The sequence below is a fragment of the Cetorhinus maximus genome, chromosome 17 (assembly GCF_964194155.1).
Source record: "Cetorhinus maximus chromosome 17, sCetMax3.hap1.1, whole genome shotgun sequence".
Classification (NCBI taxonomy): Eukaryota; Metazoa; Chordata; class Chondrichthyes; order Lamniformes; family Cetorhinidae; genus Cetorhinus; species Cetorhinus maximus.
In genome coordinates this window covers 45,539,110-45,556,868 of record NC_135895.1, presented here as the reverse complement: position 1 = coordinate 45,556,868, position 17,759 = coordinate 45,539,110, and the positions used below count along the sequence as shown (strand labels likewise).

The window sequence follows — 17,759 nt, the reverse complement described above, 5'->3', positions numbered from 1 at the left end:
TCACTCCCTCCACCACCGACGCACAGTGGCAGTAGTGTGTACCATCTACAAGATGCACTGCAGAAACCCACCAAGATTCCTTGGGCAGAGCCTTCCAAGTGCATGACTGCTGCCATCTAGAAGGTCAAGGGCAGCAAATACATGGGAACACCACCACCTGGAGCTCCACTCCAAGTCCTTCACCATCCTGACTTGGAAATATATCGCCGTTCCTTCACTGTCACTGGATCAAAATCCTGGAACTCCCTCCCAAACACCACAGGGACTGCAGCGGTTCAAGAAGGCAGCTCCCCACCACTTTCTCAAGGGCAACTAGGGATGGGCAATAAATGCTGTACTAGCCAGCGTTGCCCACATCCCACAAATGAATAAAGGAAAGGAATTATGGACCCTAAATGTTTTGATCAGCATTTCAAACTACAATTTCCAGAATGATGCATTAATTCATAGAAATGCTATTTAGTCATTTCATAACACACTATCAACTTTGTTTATACTAAAAACTTGTGGGTTAATGTAACATTTTGGATTTTTACTTGTACTGGCAGAGCCAAATTTTGTTAAACCATGCTATTTCTGTAATGTTAAACAAAGCTGATAAAAACAGGCAACATGATATTCAGGGTGGCGGCTATAACATTTTTAAAATGTTAGAGGATATTTTTGTGTACAATCTCAAACGTTTCATGATAGAATGACTCCTGGACAAAACCCATGTGCTAGTATCAAAATTAGATGGATTGACGCAAGGAACAAGGAAAAGAACAAACTTGCATTTTTATGGCACCTTTCATGACCTTGGGGCTTCCCAAAGCACTTTACAACCAATACAAGCATCTGTAGCTTTAAATCAAAATACTATGGGGGTCATTTAGCTGAAATAGCCAATCACTAACAAGCATCCTTGGCGCTCAGTAAAATTAAGTTTTTATTCAATGCTGATGGCTAGCTATTCAGGCTTAATTGAACAAAGACAGACGTTATTTTCCTACAGTTCTCAAGGTGAATTCAATTCAGAGACCTTGTTGATTGACAACTTGGCAGGCCAAATCCCCAACCGTACAGTCTAAAAGTAGGTGGTTCTTTTTTCCCTCTCCTTCTGAGACCAAGGGCAAGTGAGTGAACCCAAGCAGCTTGTAACGGCAAGTTAGGACCAGTTATCGTTGAAATGGTTAATTTGAAAATAGATTAATATGTAGAGTTTAAGCATTGTAGTGTATTATCACTGATATTGTACTCTTTGGATCATGTATTTTATGTGCTATAGGGCAGTTTATTGATTTGTAGCCATGCTTAGTCTTAATAAAATGCTTTCTAGTATGCCTTCTTTGTGCATTCTGGTCACAAGCTCTGTTTACCGAAGTTAGGGTACTGAGCACAAAAGAACACCCAGTGCAAACCAAAATACAGTGGCAGGGGCCAAATTTTAAAATTGAATTTGTATTTTTACTGGATACTTTAAAAATTGACTACTTAGAAATATATGGTATTCTCTTGCATTATTGCATGCAGTACTGAACTATATGTTGAAAAAACAGGTTTACGTGGCTCGTGGGACTTGCTGCTAACAGCCCAAACTAGCCATAAAATATTGTCCTTGTTGCATGACGAATTTAAGAACTGTGGTGATTGGTTAGAGTGTCAACAATTAAATCTAACTTTAGATGAATTTTAAGTAAAATGGAGTGAAGACACAGATAGTACTCAAGGTGTGTTATACTGGCCAAAAACTTAAGTGAAAAATAAATGTTTTTGGAGTCATTCAGAACTTTGAAATAACAATTATTTGTTTTAAAACTATGAAGTGTCCAACAAATTATGAAAATCTCATTTTAGAAGACCTCAAGCCTATTTTCAAATAGTAAAGTTGTTTGCTTGGAATATTACATATCATCTTGCATAAAAATTAATAATGAAACATTTTGACCAAACATGTTCCATTCTCAGGCTGACATACTGTTCTTAGATTTATCAAACCACTGGGCAAAGTTTTAAACACAGTTGCTTCAGATTACTGCAGTATATCCACATATGATACTGCCTCAGTAAAACCACTCTCAACAATTTGAACAAATGTACAAAAAATACAAGTCATGTCAACAGAAGTTCCTGAGTTTTCCAACACTACTGTTAAACACAGGGAGACCTCTGCTGGATGATACATTTAGTAGGATACTCAGTTTTATTCTGATAAAAGTAACAGCTTAGCTTGCCAAAAATAATTATGCTTGGTCCATGATAAAACCAGAAAATTTGGAATTGTTTGCATCAGAGCAGATGTAATCATTTATTCAGTAATCTAATCTAAACATGAATAGACAATGTTTAGCAAAAATATATTTTACAGATTTACGTTCTAAAATACCCCACCACCCCAGGGGAAATTTAGCAGTAGAGCATCTTGAATATTTAAAAAGCAGATAATTGGGGAACAATTTATGCTTGGATTATGAATTTGCCGTTAAATTTTATGTATAAAATCAGGAATGCCATTCAATGCGCAAGAAAAGATCATTGTCTAATGTACAGAAATTTCATGGCTAGATCACATTTACTCTTGCATTAATTATGACCTTATTTGGATTCAATAGTTGTATTTTTTCATATTAAGATCTGGCTGCATTAGCAAAAACTCATCTTTGTTTCCTTTTATAAATTATAAGTAGCTTCTGAGTTTACAACCAAAGTCCTACTCAGGTTTGACACATACATAGTTATGTTTAAAAGTTCATTTTGATACAAAGTTTCAGGTCTGCAAATCCAAATCTGAAAAATAAGTAAATTTTAAAGGAACTTATTCTACAATTTCGTGTACACATCCAAGAATGGAAAAGTAGTATGCCCTGAATCTTCTTTACTCAAGAGAACGATGAGAATGTGGAACTTTCTACCACACTGAGTAACTGAGACAAATAGCATAGGTTCATTTAAGGGGAAGCTAAGCACATGAGGGAAAAAGAAATAGAAAGTATAAGGATAGGGTTAGAAGGCATTAGGTACAAGGGGGCTTGTGTGGAACATAAACACCTTGGCATAGACGTGTTGGTCGAATTAACTTCATTTAATCTGTAAACCTTGCATATGTAATACTATGGTAAGATTCAGTTATAACATTCCATCTTCTTCTGAGCCTCATTTTTACTTTTACTAGGTGCATTTTTTTTTACATTACAGTACCAGAAAATCATTACAGTACATAGTTCAAACATACAAAATACTTACATACCAATAACCATTCATAGAATGTTATAGGAATGTCATAGAATAAAAAAAAATTGGCCTGCAATTTCAGGAAGGGTCATTTTTTAATCCCATTCCTTTAAATTTTTTCAAACATTTATGCAGTTTTCTCTTGCTATTTCTGGTACAGCGTCCCATTCCATAAATCTCTGCAAAAATAAGTTCTTGTAACCTCTCTCTTTGTTCTTTTGCTTACAATCTAAACTTCGGTGCTCTAATTACTGACTAAAGCAAATAAATTTTCCCCTGCTACCTTAGGAAACCCCTTAATAACTTTGAGCATATTTATTAACCTCCTCTTTACCTTCAGCTGGGCCTCAGGTTGGCATAAGTCAGAAGGTGGGAGATTCAAGTCCCACTCCAGTAATTGAGCACAGAAAATCTAGGCTGACACTTCAGCACAGTACTGAGAGTGTGCTGCACTGTCAGAGGTGCCATTTTTCAGATGAGACGTTAAACCAAGACCCTCCCAACCCCTTCAGGTGGATATAAAGGATCCCATAGCACTATTTTGAAGAGCTGGGAAGTTCTCTCTAGTGTCTTGGCCAAATATTTATCCCTCAATCAACATCACAAAAACAGATTATCTGCACATTGTCACATTATTGTTTGTGGGAGCTTACTGTGTTGACCACCGTTGTTTCTCACATTGCAACAATAACTACGCTTCAAAAGTACTTCACTTTTGTCCTGTGGTCATGAAAGGCACCACATAAATGTAAGTCTTTCTTTCTAATAAAAACAGAACCCCAGTTTGTCTAGTTTATACTCATAAATAAAGCCTCTGTTCCCTAGTAGGATTTTGGCAAAACCATTTTAGTATCTTCTTCATGCTTCCTAAAGTAGGGAACCCAAACTGGATACATTAAAACTAATTGCAACATAACCAATGATTTATATAAGGTATAAGTATTGGTTTAGCATTACATCTTAGCTTTTTTTAAAAAACACTATGCCCCATTTATGAAAATTTTATGTTTTATTTCATATGTTGTTGTCAGCTTGTTTGCCCATTTGTAAAGATTTTGTAAAGTGTGCAACTGAATCCTGAACCTATCAAGGGGGTTACTATTCAATATAAATTTCCTAATTCTTAGTCCAAAATGCATCACTTCACATTTTTCCTCAATAAGTTTCATCTCATTTCTATCTTCCCAATTATTAGTAGGCTAATAACCTTCTGAAGCAATTCTCAAACTTCTTTGCACTTCAGCAAGGAGTGCACTTCTAAGTGCATAGTTTGTTGCATCTCCTGCTAAAGATTGTCATATTGTGAATATACTTGAATTGCTGCCCTTTATCATTTGAAATTACATTCAAAAATGCTAACAGCACACAAGATTGTCTATCTATATAAACCTTTCTAAAAGCCTGATTCTGACCAATTTCACCCATTTAAAATTATACTCCAATTGAATACACCTGTGTGTGAAATTAGGAATGGGACAATCCAAAATCTGGGATACAATTAAAAATATAAATTTAGATACCATTCAAATTTCAAAGAAAGAATATAAATTATTGGAATGTATTTTCAACAGCTTCAGGAAAAATCAATCTAATTCAGCTTCTAATTTTACATTTGGAAACTTATTTATACTACTAATGATAAAATTAACAAAACACAATTTCTATCAGGAAATAACTGAAGCAGTGCTCAGAAGAGCCATCCAAAGCAAACAAGGAGACCTCCATACAAAGATTCTTGTGTGAACTATGCTTGCTGTTCTTAAGCTTTTGTGCCTATGTCTGAACAGCTGCAATGGGGTAACATAAATGAATCTCATCTTGGTTGTACCTAATCCATTGCTGGGTATGAAAAAGAAAGTCAGTGTCAAAACTAAACAAAGATTGCCATTCTAAGAACACATGCTTTTTTTTTGCAGCTGTAAAAACCCCAACAAAATCCTCAGTCTCTCCCGTCTAGTCACGGACCTGCAACTCGACCAGGCATAATTTCTGCCACAATTTGCAAACATTTGCACTGAGCTTACTGTTGCTCATATTAAATGTGAATAGGTCAAACAGTCAGAAAAAATGTTTAAATGCTTGGTGGGACTGTACTTGCTAATCACTTTATTTTGCTGCTCTGGATCAATAAATTACAGGAAACTCAGTATCAGACTACTATTCTTCATTTAAAATGCAGCTAGGGTTTTTGCAGTATTTATCACCAAACAAATGAACAAGCTGTTAAACCGCCATTTAGATTAGTGTGACCTCTATGTGCACAATAGTTTCCATTATTGTAATGTATTTTTCCCTGGTTTTACAATAAAGTTGTGCTTAATTATAACACTGTTTGATTGGGATAGATTTTCATTTAACAATTTTGCAAATGCTAAACAATACTGAACATACCACAAAATTTAAATATTTATATTTGAAACAATGAACATCTGGAATCACCCTATCAAGAGCACGAGATGAAACTGACAAATTCAGAGATGTTTATTTAAAACATAGTCCTTTTGGAAAATCTTGCTTATGGCAGTATTAATTTTAAATTATGCTGTGAAGAATATTTTCTTGATTTAAAATACCAAATCCTTTAACCCTGTTGATTGTAATGCTTGATTAAAGGACTTGAAACAGGAAGACAAATTTGAGTCCCCATCTTGATGTGTTCATGTAATCACCAAAAGCGTATGTATTCATGAACTTAAGCATAAGCATGTACTGGTACACAAATCAACTTTTCTCCAATTCTACCCCTCTCTTGATAGGTCACCACTCCAACTCACTCTCCACCCCTTAGTATATCACATACTTCCCAATGGTGCTCTGGAAAAGACAATTATAAGGGGTAAGATAGTCAATGTCAGTCTTTTGTCCAAGGTTTAGCACGAATTTTCCTTACATTAGATTTATTGCCTTCTAAGTACATCATCGAGACTGCCAACGATAACAGTACAGTGCTAGGTTCAAAGCTAGGAAATTCAAGTGCGAACCCTAAACTAAGCTAAAGTGTATCCCCGAATTTCCCTACATGGGGAGCTTTAGCAAATTTCGACAAGTTGCTGCGATGGGGATGGTTGGCGGGGTAATACGGGAGGAGAAGAGGGAAAAAAAAGCTACAATATTTTATATTTAGCACCAAAACCTACATGCTTCTGGTCAAGGCACAAAATCAAGAGTAGATTTTAAATTTAGTAAGCTGGATTAAATTTAACATATTCTATTTATATGCATGTATGAGTTATAAAATTGCTTAAAAAGTAGTTTGAAATGGGAATAAATTGAGAGCTAAAATTAAAATAAAGATATTCTAGTTTATGGACATAAATTCAACCAACTGTTACTAAATGTTGCTGTTGTTTTCATATTCATAAATCTCAAATAGTGCACTTAAAAACAAATCTGAAATGGCTTCCCATTTATGCACACAAATAATGCACTTAAAACAAATTCCATATAAAAGGCTTTAAGGCTTCTTCTCCCTTTCATAGCACTTTTATTTCTGTTTGCTGTAATCTGCCTTTCACTTTTTCATTGCTGCAGAGCAAACAAGGAGCTCAGAGCTTTGAAAAGACAGCTCAATGTGTAATGGTCCACCAGAATTAATTTAGTTGCACAAAATCTATTCAATGCAGCTTTCTCAACCATTTTGAGCTCAACACAGATCTGTCTTTGTAATTCTAGTAAGCACTTAAAGTGCACAGTAGGTGTTCATCAGTACCATCTGGTCAAAAGCAAAACAAGCTACCGATTCTCTCTTTGAATAGAATGAAGCAAGTGTGAATTAATCTGTTCAATTAGCACTATTACAATCTGTCAAGTGCATATCGCAAAACAGGATTATTACAGTAATAGTCACACCACAATAATTCACATTTTTTAAAAACTCAAAATTTGTTAATTTAATCAACAGGTGAAACAGTAATCATAAGTGGCTTAGATTTCTCAGATTTCAGATTCAGTTGAATGGCATGTAAATGCTTTAACTTCAACTTAGCATTTAAGCTTTCACTGAAGAATTGGTACAAAGTGGATTTTGATTTTCACATCAGGAGATGCCCCTTACTTATGAAACACTAGCTACCAATAAAACACATCAGTAAAATAATTAGTCGTGACATGCCACTCTAAGATCCGTACAATGCCACATTAATCAGGATATGGGGGCCTTAGTTAAATACACAGTAATCAAAATTTCAATTGACCATTAGAGACTTAAGAATTTCAGAATCTTATAATAAGTGTTTGCCAACATTTTAATTTCTAAAATGATATTATTAAGCCATGTTTATGACAAAACAAAGGAAAATATTGAAACAAGTGTGTGTTCCTAATGGTGGCCAAGATCATGAAAATTGTCATCCTGCATTATTTTCAAATGCATGCAATCCTCAGGAGTTTAAAAAGTAAATGCCATTTTTTCAGGTCAAACTATTGCAAAGGCGTTCAAAAATGAATGCTATTTCACATTCAAAAGGAAACTAAAAAATACATTAGCAAACAATTTTTGCATTGAGTGGAGATAAATCATTTAATACTGCAGCACAGAAACAGGCCATTTGGCCCATCAAATCTGTGCCAGTGTCTTACTCTATGAACCACCTAGTGCAATCTCACTCTATTTGTTTAGTATAATATTTCACTGACACACAATTTGGGCTCCACCAGGGCCACTCAGCTCCTGACTTCATTACAGCCTTGATCCAAAAAATAGGCAAAAGAGCTGAACTGCAGAGGGGAGGTGAGGGTGACTATCCTTGACATTAAGGCAGCAATGACCGTGAGGCATCAAGGAGCCTAAGCAAAACTGAAGTAAATGGAAATCGGGGGGAAAACTCTCCACTGGTTAGTCATGCCTTGCACAGAGAAAGATGGTTGTGGATGCTGGAGGTCAATTATGACAGTCCCAGGAATTGCTGCAGGAGTTCCTCAGGGTAGTGTCCTAGGCCCAATCATCTTCAGCTGCTTCATCAATTACTTTCTCTCCATCATGATCAGAAATGGGGATGTTCACTGATGATTGCACAACGTTCAGCACCATTTACGACTTCTCAGACACTGAAGCAGTCAGCAAGACCTGGACAACCTTCACTCTTGGGCTAATAACTGGCAAGTAACATCCACGCCACACAAGTGCCAGGCACTGACCATCTCCAACAAGAGAGGATTTAATCATCTCATTTTGACATTAAATGGCATTACCAAATTCTGAATCTGCCACTAACAACATCCTGGTGGGAACCACTGACAAGAAATTGAACTGGACCAGCCATATAACAGACGCCGGGAATTCTGCAACGAGTAACTCACCTCCCGACTCCCCAAAGCTTGTCCACTATCTACAAGCCACAAGTCAGGAGTGTGATGGAATACTCTCCACTCGCCTGGATGAGTGCAGCTCCAAAAAACACTCAAGGAACTCAACAGCATCCAAGTCAAAGCAGCCTGCTTGATTGGTGCTCCATCCACCACCTTAAACAGCAATTCCCTCTAGCGCCAACACACTGTGGCAGCAGTGTGTACCATATACAAGATGCACTGCAGCAACTCACCATCGCTTCTTCGATAGCACCTTCCAGCCCACGACTCCTACCATGTAGAACAAAGAGGCATGGGAACACAACCATCTGCGAGTTCTCCTTCAAGCCACACACCATCCTGACTTGAAACTATATTGTCGTTCCTTCACTGTCACTAGGTCAAAATCATGGAACCCCCTGTCTTACAGCATTGTGGGTGCACCTACACCGCAGACTGCAGTGGCTCAAGGTGACAGTTCATCACCACCTTCTCAAGGGCAATCAGGTGGCCTAGTCAATGACACCTATATCCTGTGAAAGAATTTTTTTTTTACAAGTTAGGGAATGAAGTGAAGTGCAGGGGGTGGGGGAGAAATAAGCTCAGATTTCCCCGATTAATTGTGTTCAGTGACACCTATTGGAAAGTTCCCATGTAGGAGGGCACAACTGAACTTGGTTGAGGCACCTTCCTCCTTCATCCCCTATGCAATGTAGGCAAAAACGCCTCTATTATTCACATAAGAAAGATGACAATTGGTTATGGTACAAAGGGTTTGCCACCAGTAAAGCCATTCCCAGCAAAGAGTTGAAATAACATAATGCAATAAGATCATGAGTGTCCAGCCATAAGAGATGTTCACCCTGACACTTGTCATTGAAAAAATAAACTTGCCAGGCATGGAATAAAAGTCTGCACACACACCATTTGAATATACTCAAAAGAAGTGGAACAAGCAGAGATTGAAAGCCAGAAGACTAATGGATAGACTTTGCTACTAGGATTAGCTGTCGGTGCAGGTAAACAATAGTTATTAAGAGAGTACCAAATACACAGTAAGTGGTTAAGATCTAGAATGGACTGCCTGAGAGTGTGGTGGAGGTAGATTCAATTCTGACTTTCAAAAGGAGATTGGACAATTGTCTGAAGAGAAAACATTTGCAGCTTTACGGTGAAAAGATAGGGGAGTGGGACTAGATGAGTTGTTCTTGCAGAGAGCTGGCATGGACGTGACAGGCTGAATTTCCTACTTTTGTGCTGTAGCTGTAATCAATCTATGATCCTATGACAAGTTTGTGTTGGCATCCTTCCATCTATGATGGACACACAGCAAACAATCCTTTAGGTGGGTGCCTGCATTTGGTGCACTTTTGCTGATAGCCATGAAGGCCAATCCTTGAGAGGCAGGTTCTGCCACAAGCGCTGCACTTGAAGCTGCCAATTAACCCTGTGGGCTGTTGTTTATGGCATTGGTACCTATTGGTAGTGCACGCCAGCTCACAGGAGGTGTCACCATTTCCCTCTTTCGCCAGCTAGTGAATCCCAGGTGTGATAGTCTATCTTGGGACTTCATGTCACACTTGCAAGCATCCTTGAAATGGAGGCTTAAGTGCCCACTGGTCACCTGGCTCTGGTTACCTCACCATACAAAAGATCCTTGGGTATGTGACTGTCTTCTATCCTGCCCGAGTCACCAAAGCCACCCGTTTGATAGTGTCAATGAACTTGGGAGCTCTGCCTTTGAGAGTACTGCCGCATTCGTGATTTTGTCCAGCCAGGAAATACCCATAATGCACCGCAGACAGCAAAGGTGCAAGTTATCTTTTCCTGGGAGCTGTAAGTCACCCATGTTTTACCGCCATACAGCAAGATGTTGAGAACACAGGCCTTATAAACCATCAGCTTGGGCCTAAGAGTCAGCTTGGTGTTATCCCCCACACATTTTGCGAGTTAGCCAAAGGCGGTAGCGCTTTCCCTATGCGTATATCAAGCTCTGCATAAGGGGCAAATTGCCTGTTGCCCTGGACCTGAGGCAGCAAAATCTGCTAACATCCAAGACATCCTAAATTTGGTGGTTCAGTTAATGAACACGGTGCTTCTGAACCTTAACCAACAGTAGGGCGGGGGTGGTGGTGGTGGTTAGGGTGGTCAGTAAGGGATTATGGGAGTATGGTCGGGGGTTCAGGAGTGTCATTGGTGAGGGTGGAGATGTAGTCAGAGAGGTTAGTCACCCAGGAGTTAGAAGTGATTTTAATTCTTCTAACTTTTCCTGGATATCTATTCCGCTAAATGAGTTGGAGCCATTTGAAGTCTCCAATTTAAATCAATGTACCAGACAGTTCCCAGCACAGGGTAATTGCCCATCAGAAGTTTGATCTTCCCAGACAATTCCCATGCAGTCCTTGTGTGTCTTTTTGGGGTACCTCCTGAGTATGACCCGCTCCCCCAGAAATCGGAAGCTCTGGGCCCTTATGTTTTAAAAAATGCATCAAATGAAAAAAATGACAATATTAGCATTTATCTAGCAAAAACGTAGACCCAATAAATGAAACAAAAAAAAGCTTGCAAATACTGGTAAGCCGAAATAAAAACATGAAATGCTAGAAATATATGGGAAGTCAATCAACATCTGCGGAGACAAACAATTTAACTCTTCAGGTGTAATCAATCAGAACTATAAAAATATTACAAATTAACAACATTGAGAAAGGGACAAAGGAGAGGGGGGGGGAGGCAAAAGCACTTCATACGTTTGTAAATATCCACACGTGTAATTTTTTTCTTCCCACATTCTTCTCTTTTAAATGTTCTGCAATTTTATGATGCTTTACGATGCACTTCATAGTGCATTACAATTGAAACATTAATTCGTCTATTTCTCTCCACAGATACTGACTGACTTGCTGAATAATTTCAGCGTTGTTTCTGTCCCAAGGAACAATTATTGAAAGAAAAAAACCATGGGGCTGTGCCACCTACACCACAATTTGCAAACTGAAAATCTGAGGCACAGCATGTGAAAATGAGGAACAGATGCCCAAAATCAGGGATGTTTTATGCATAGCATCATGAATATTCAAATAACAATGTTTCTATTTTGTTATTCTTTCTTTCTCTTCTCAATTCTAATCAATTTAGTTTGCTTCCAGTGCACTTTTTGCCAGATGATTTCATGCCTGATTTTGTTATCCCTTCTTTCCTTCCACTGAGCTTCCTTTTTCTGCAGGTCACAGTAAACATTTCAGCAGGGTTCACACTGGACAAAGGGACTTCAGGTTGATTAATAGTCAGCTAAGCTTTATTAAATTACTTAGCTCACTACTCAACATTACACACTGGATCAAAACTGCAATACTGTTTCAGAAGCAATAACTAATTTAGTAATTAGTTATTTTCAACTGACTCTTAAAAGGGGAAACAATTTTAATGTTAACCAAGTAAGAACAAAAAACAAGGTTGTTCCACTGTAAGTGAAGATGATGCGTACCTGATCAAAAAAGTATAAATTAACCAGGCCTGGCCTATAATCAGTTTGTTAAAAATAAATAGAAACAAAGTTTTCTAAATTCTTCACTATAACCATGAATGTGTACTCATCAGCAGTCAAGGTAAATATTAGCCATAATCGTAGTATTTCCAACTGCATAAGATGGCATTAACAAAGCATTATATAAACCAAGATTGCAATTATCACATATTAGAGCTTCAACACATTCTATACAGTAGCATGATGCAGCTTTGCACCTGTGATTATCAGCATAGTCCGTTTGCAATCTGAAACATATGGGGGTGAGGTGAGGCTGTTGGTGGGGGGAGGGTGGGGGAAGAGAGAGAACACATGGTAATTTCAAGAATTAGTCACCATGAGGCACTCTCTCTCACTTCATGTGAAGCAGTGCAAAGTAGCACATGGACTAGCTCTTCACCAACAAAGATCAGTGACAGAAAGAAAATCTGAGTGAAGTAAAGAAGATAATATTTGAATATTAACAAAGAAATAATTCCAATTAAAAATATTATCTGGAGGAAATTTTCTGAGTTGATTTCCCACTTCTTTGGCAACCTTAAGAGCCAATTAAATTTAGGTCAAGCCTCTGTATCATCAATAGTTTAGCCACAATAAATGGGAGCTATTTTGAATATATTGATCTCCACATTCCCATTTCATTCTGATAAAAGTATATCCAAACTGAAATTTACAGATTACCAGCAAACAATAATTGAAATTATAACTGTGAAGTCAGGTGAGATGATTCAGTATCATAAGATGAACACTGGTGTTTACTGGGTAACCATGTAAACTTCAATAAAGGAAGGAACTAGATTTCCTAACTTCCTTTTTACAGGATAACAGATTGGGTTGCTGAACCCAGAAATGGTGAACTACATTTTACTGAAATGGCAGTGAAATGAAATTGAGTCTATGCTAAGATGTTGAAGGAATCACAGACATGTGAAGTGAAAAAAACCAATAAGACAAGCAAGGACAGAGCATGAAAAGAGACTGGCAACTAATATAAAAGGGAATCCCAAAAACTTATATAAACATATAAATGATAAGAGTGGTAAAAAGATTAGGGCTGATTAGGGATAAAAAAGGGGACTTGCACATGGAGGAAGGAGAAATAGCAGAGGTATTAAACGAGTGCTTGGCATCTGTCTTTACAAAGGAAGAAGATGCTACCCAGACTGAGGTGAGAAAGGAGGTTACTGGTACACTCGAAGAACTTATAATTGAGGAGGAGGTTTCAGAAAGGCTATCTTTGCTTAAAATAGGTAAGGTACCAGGATCTAAGCGTACTGAGGGAAGTGAGAATGGAGATTGTAGAGGCACGAGTGATAATCTTCCAGTCTTCTTTAGGCCTAGGGGCGGTGCCAGAGGACTGGAGAATTATGAAAGTTACACCATTGTTCAAAATGGGGTGCAAGGATAAAGCTGGCAACTACAGACCAGTTGGTTGGACTTCAGTAGCAGGGAAACTACAGTTTGGGACAAAACTTCTGGAAACTATAGTTCAGGACAAAATCAATCGTCACTTAGACAAGTGCAGGATAATTAAAGAAAGCCAGCATGGATTCATTGCAGGAAAATCACATTTAACTAACTTGGAGCTTTTCTGAGGAGGTAACTGAGAAGGTTGATCAGGACAACACTGTTGATGTGGTGTGGAATTTCAAAAGGCATTTGATACAGTGCCACCCAACAAACTTGTGAGCTAAGTTCTAGCTCATGGAATAAAAGAGAGAGTAGGCACTTGGATAAGAAATTGGCTGAGTGATAGGAAACAGAGCAGTGATAAATTGTTGTTTTTCAGATTGGAGGAAGGTTTGTAGTGGAGTTTCCCAGGGATTAGTATTGGGACCCTTGCTCTTCCTGATATATGTTAATGACCTAGACTGTGGTATTCAGAGCACAATTTCAAAATTTGCAAATGATGCGAAGCTTGGTAACGCTGTCAACTATGATGAGGATAGTCTTGAACTTCAAAAAGGACAGACATGTTGGTGGATTGGGCAGACAAGTGGCAGATGAAGTTCAATGCAGAGAAATGTGAGGTGACTCATTTTGGCAGGAAGAATACAAAGGCAAAATAAAGGGAGAAACTCTAAAGGAGGTGCAAGAACAGAGGGATCTCAGCGTATGCACATAAGTCACTGAAGATGGCAGGGCATGTTGAGAGAGCAGTTAATAAAGCATCTAGATCTTGGGCTTTATTAATAGGGATATTGAGTACAAGAGTAAGGAGGTCATGTTGAACTTGTATAATGCTAAGAGGAGACTTGATAGAGGTATTCAAGATCCTGAGGGGTATGTGCAGGATAAATAATGAGAAACTGTTCCTACTCAAGGGGGCATCAAGAGCTAGAGTCCATAGATTCAAAATGATTGGCAAAAGGAGTAAAAGTGATGGAAGGAAAAATCTTTTCACCCAGAGGATGGCTGGAGTCTGGAACGAACTTCCTGACAGGGTGCTGGAGACAGGTTCGATCGAGGTATTCAAAAAGGAATTGGATGGTTATCTGAAAAGAAAGAACATGCAAAGTTATGGGGATAAGGCAGGGGAGTGGGACTAAGTAGAATTCTCTTTCAGGGAGCCAGTGCAAACTTGATGGGCTGAATGGCCTCCATCTGCTCTGTAAAGATTCTGTGATTCTAATAAAGATCAATGGACAGAGTATCCCTTATAAGAGTACAAGCAATTATTCAGAAGGGATGGAGGACAGGGAAGGTGAAGTGGTCACCCTTGATGTAAGTGACAATTGAGAGGTTGAAGTAGTCAAGCCATCACGACAGGAAACACCCAAGTATGATTGTATGAAATCATTTAATTAGTTATCTTCCACAGGAACAGGGCCAAAATATGTACAGGCTTTGGTTCTTTTCTACTTTCTTTTACTCCAGGTTTTTTTGGTTTGCAAATATTAGAGCATCTTCATGGGGGAGTCCTCACTTCTTGCACCTTCAGAAGTCATTTCACTAGCCAACTATCTAAGTAAAATGACTGATAATGTCCATGGGATAATAGTGTGGTTTGGAATTACTGTTATGCCTCCACAAATCAATTTCCTGTCCATAACAAACAATGGAATATCACACTGGACCTTGGTCCAGTTTCAAACTTTTAAACAAATATATTAAATATAATTTTAAAACAAAATGTAATGTATACTTCAGTATATATATTTACAGTAGAAAACTTTCTCAACCACTTCAAAAGGGCAAATAAAAGGTCACAAATCTAGATGTTAACCTGCTTCCTTCTTTATACTGGTAGGATCCTGATGATTTGAACTCATTCTTCATCCTAAAAATGTGAATTATCCAATAACTTGAATTAAGCAAAGTGGTGATTTAAAAATGGAGTTTCCAAAACTGTTTAGAAATTAGTGCTTATCTTTTTTAAAATCATCTTATAGGTCCAACTTTTATTGAGCCCTAATTTTCAATGGTAGGATTATTTACATTCTTTAACTCTAATTATGACATAATTCAAATTTTAACGAAAAACCTTTGGAATTACCAAAAAGTACAATCTATCATGACATAAATAGGAAGTAATAATCTAAATTTTTTTTGTATTATTTAATGGGATGTGGGCGTTACTAGCAAGGGCAACATTTGCTGTCCATTCCCAAGTCCCCTTGAGAAGATGGAGGTGATGTGATGGTAATACCATGGAGGTGATGGTGATACCATGAATGTCAAGGGGAGATGGTTAGATTCTCTCCTGTTGAAGATGGTCATTGCCTGGTGCTCTCGAAAAGAGTTGAGGTAGGTTGGGGGAAGCCAGAGTGATCATGGTGGGATGGGGGTTATAGAGCACCAGGAGTACAGTTATCACATGGGCAGCTGTTGCTGCCTAGGGGCCCCTCCATGGTCCATGGGGCGCCTATAAAGGAGCTCTCATCTTCCCCTCCCTACCACACAGCCTGCAGGGAAGCTGCCTAGTTTCAAAGGGTGCCACTACTGCCTAGTTCCTCTGCAGTGTGGACCCTCCTAGCCTGGGCAAAATAGCCCTTAATTGGCCACTTAAATGGCTCAATTGACCACTCAGTGGCCATTTTGCCAGTCCTTCCATCTCCCAGCCCATTGCAAATGGGCCAGGAATATTCAACCCATCGTCTTTGTACACAAAGACCATAAAACACATATTGATCTACAATTGTGACGATGAATATCTGCGAGCAAAAAAAAAAATAGATGATAGTTTTGCAAACACACTCATTGTTCTGCACAGTATTCATTCTTTTATCACATACATGCTAACAGTCCATTTCATTTGCGAATGAAATACATATAGACAAATGAATAAATGAATTCCATGAAAAATGTTTACAAATATTTTGTTTTGACTCAAAAACACCACCTTAAAAAGGTACAAACGATTATAACACACAATGGAGCAAGCAACTTTCTTAAATAGTGCAAGGCGGAATTGATAATTGAAGACAAGTTGAATTATTAGTTTGGACTATAGAATTATAACATAAAATGGATCAAATTACAAATCCAATGTGCATTCTACAACACAAAGCTAACTGTCTACCATCCATCATTACCTAATATATCCGTAATGTAATCATGCTACCAGGTATCAACCTGGGATCTAATACTTCCTCATCAGGAAAAAACTCAAATTTAATGTGCTCAGAAAACATGGACAAAAGAGCTGAACTCCCGAGGTGAGGTGAGAGTGACTGCCCTTGACATCAAGGCAGCATTTGACCGAGTGTGGCATCAAGGAACCCTAGCAAAACTGGAGTCAATGGGAATCGGGGGAAAACTCTCCACTGGTTGGAGTCATACCTAGCACAAAGAAAGATGGTTGTGGTTGTTGGAGGTCAGTCACCTCAGCTCCAGGACATCACTGCAGGAGTTCCTCAGGGTAGAGTCCCAGGCCCAACCATCTTCAGCTGCTTCATCAATGACCTTCCTTCCATCATAAGGTCAGAAATGGGGATGTTCACTGATGATTGCGCAATGTTCAGCGCCATTCGCAACTCCTCAGGTACTGAAGCAGTCCATGTCCAAATGCAGCAAGCCCTGGACAATAACCAGGCTTGGGCTGACAAGTGGCAAGTAACATTTGCACCACTGGTCAGGCAATGACCATCTCCAACAAGAGAGAGTCCAACAATCGCCCCTTGATGCTCAATGGCATTACCATCACTGAATCCCCCACTATCAACATCCTGGGGGTTACCATTAACCAGAAACTGAACTGGGCTAGCCATATAAATACAGTGGCTACAAGAGCAGGTCAGAGGGTAGGAATCGTGTAATGAGTAACTCACCTCCTGACTCCCCAAAGCCTGTCCACTATCCACAAGCCACAAGTCAGGAGTGTGATGGAATACTTCCCATTTGCCTAGATGAGTACAGCTCCTACAACACTGAAGAAGCTGGATACCATCTAGGACAAAGCAGTCTGCTTGATTGGCATCACATCCACAAACATTCGTTCTCTCCACCACCAATGCACAGTAGCAGCAGTGTGTACCATCTACAAGATGCACTGCAGGAATTCACCAAGGCTCCTTAGACAGCACCTTCCAAACCCACGACCACTACCAACTAGAAGGACAAGGGCAGCAGATAGATGGGAACACCACCACCTGGAAGTTCCCCTCCAAGTCGTTCATCATCCTGACTTGGAAATATATTGCCGTTCCTTTACTGTCACTGGGTCAAAAACCTGGAACTCCTTTCCTAACAGCAGTGTGGGTATACCTACAGCACATGGACTGCAGCAGGTTCAAGG

At 38.8% G+C, this 17,759-nt stretch overlaps 1 protein-coding gene across 2 annotated transcripts in view; it reads right to left on the bottom strand.

Annotated features, from left to right (window-relative positions):
* faf1 (Fas (TNFRSF6) associated factor 1) overlaps positions 1-17,759 on the bottom strand; it is a 383,193-nt gene that overhangs the window by 262,534 nt on the left and 102,900 nt on the right. The window lies entirely within an intron of this gene.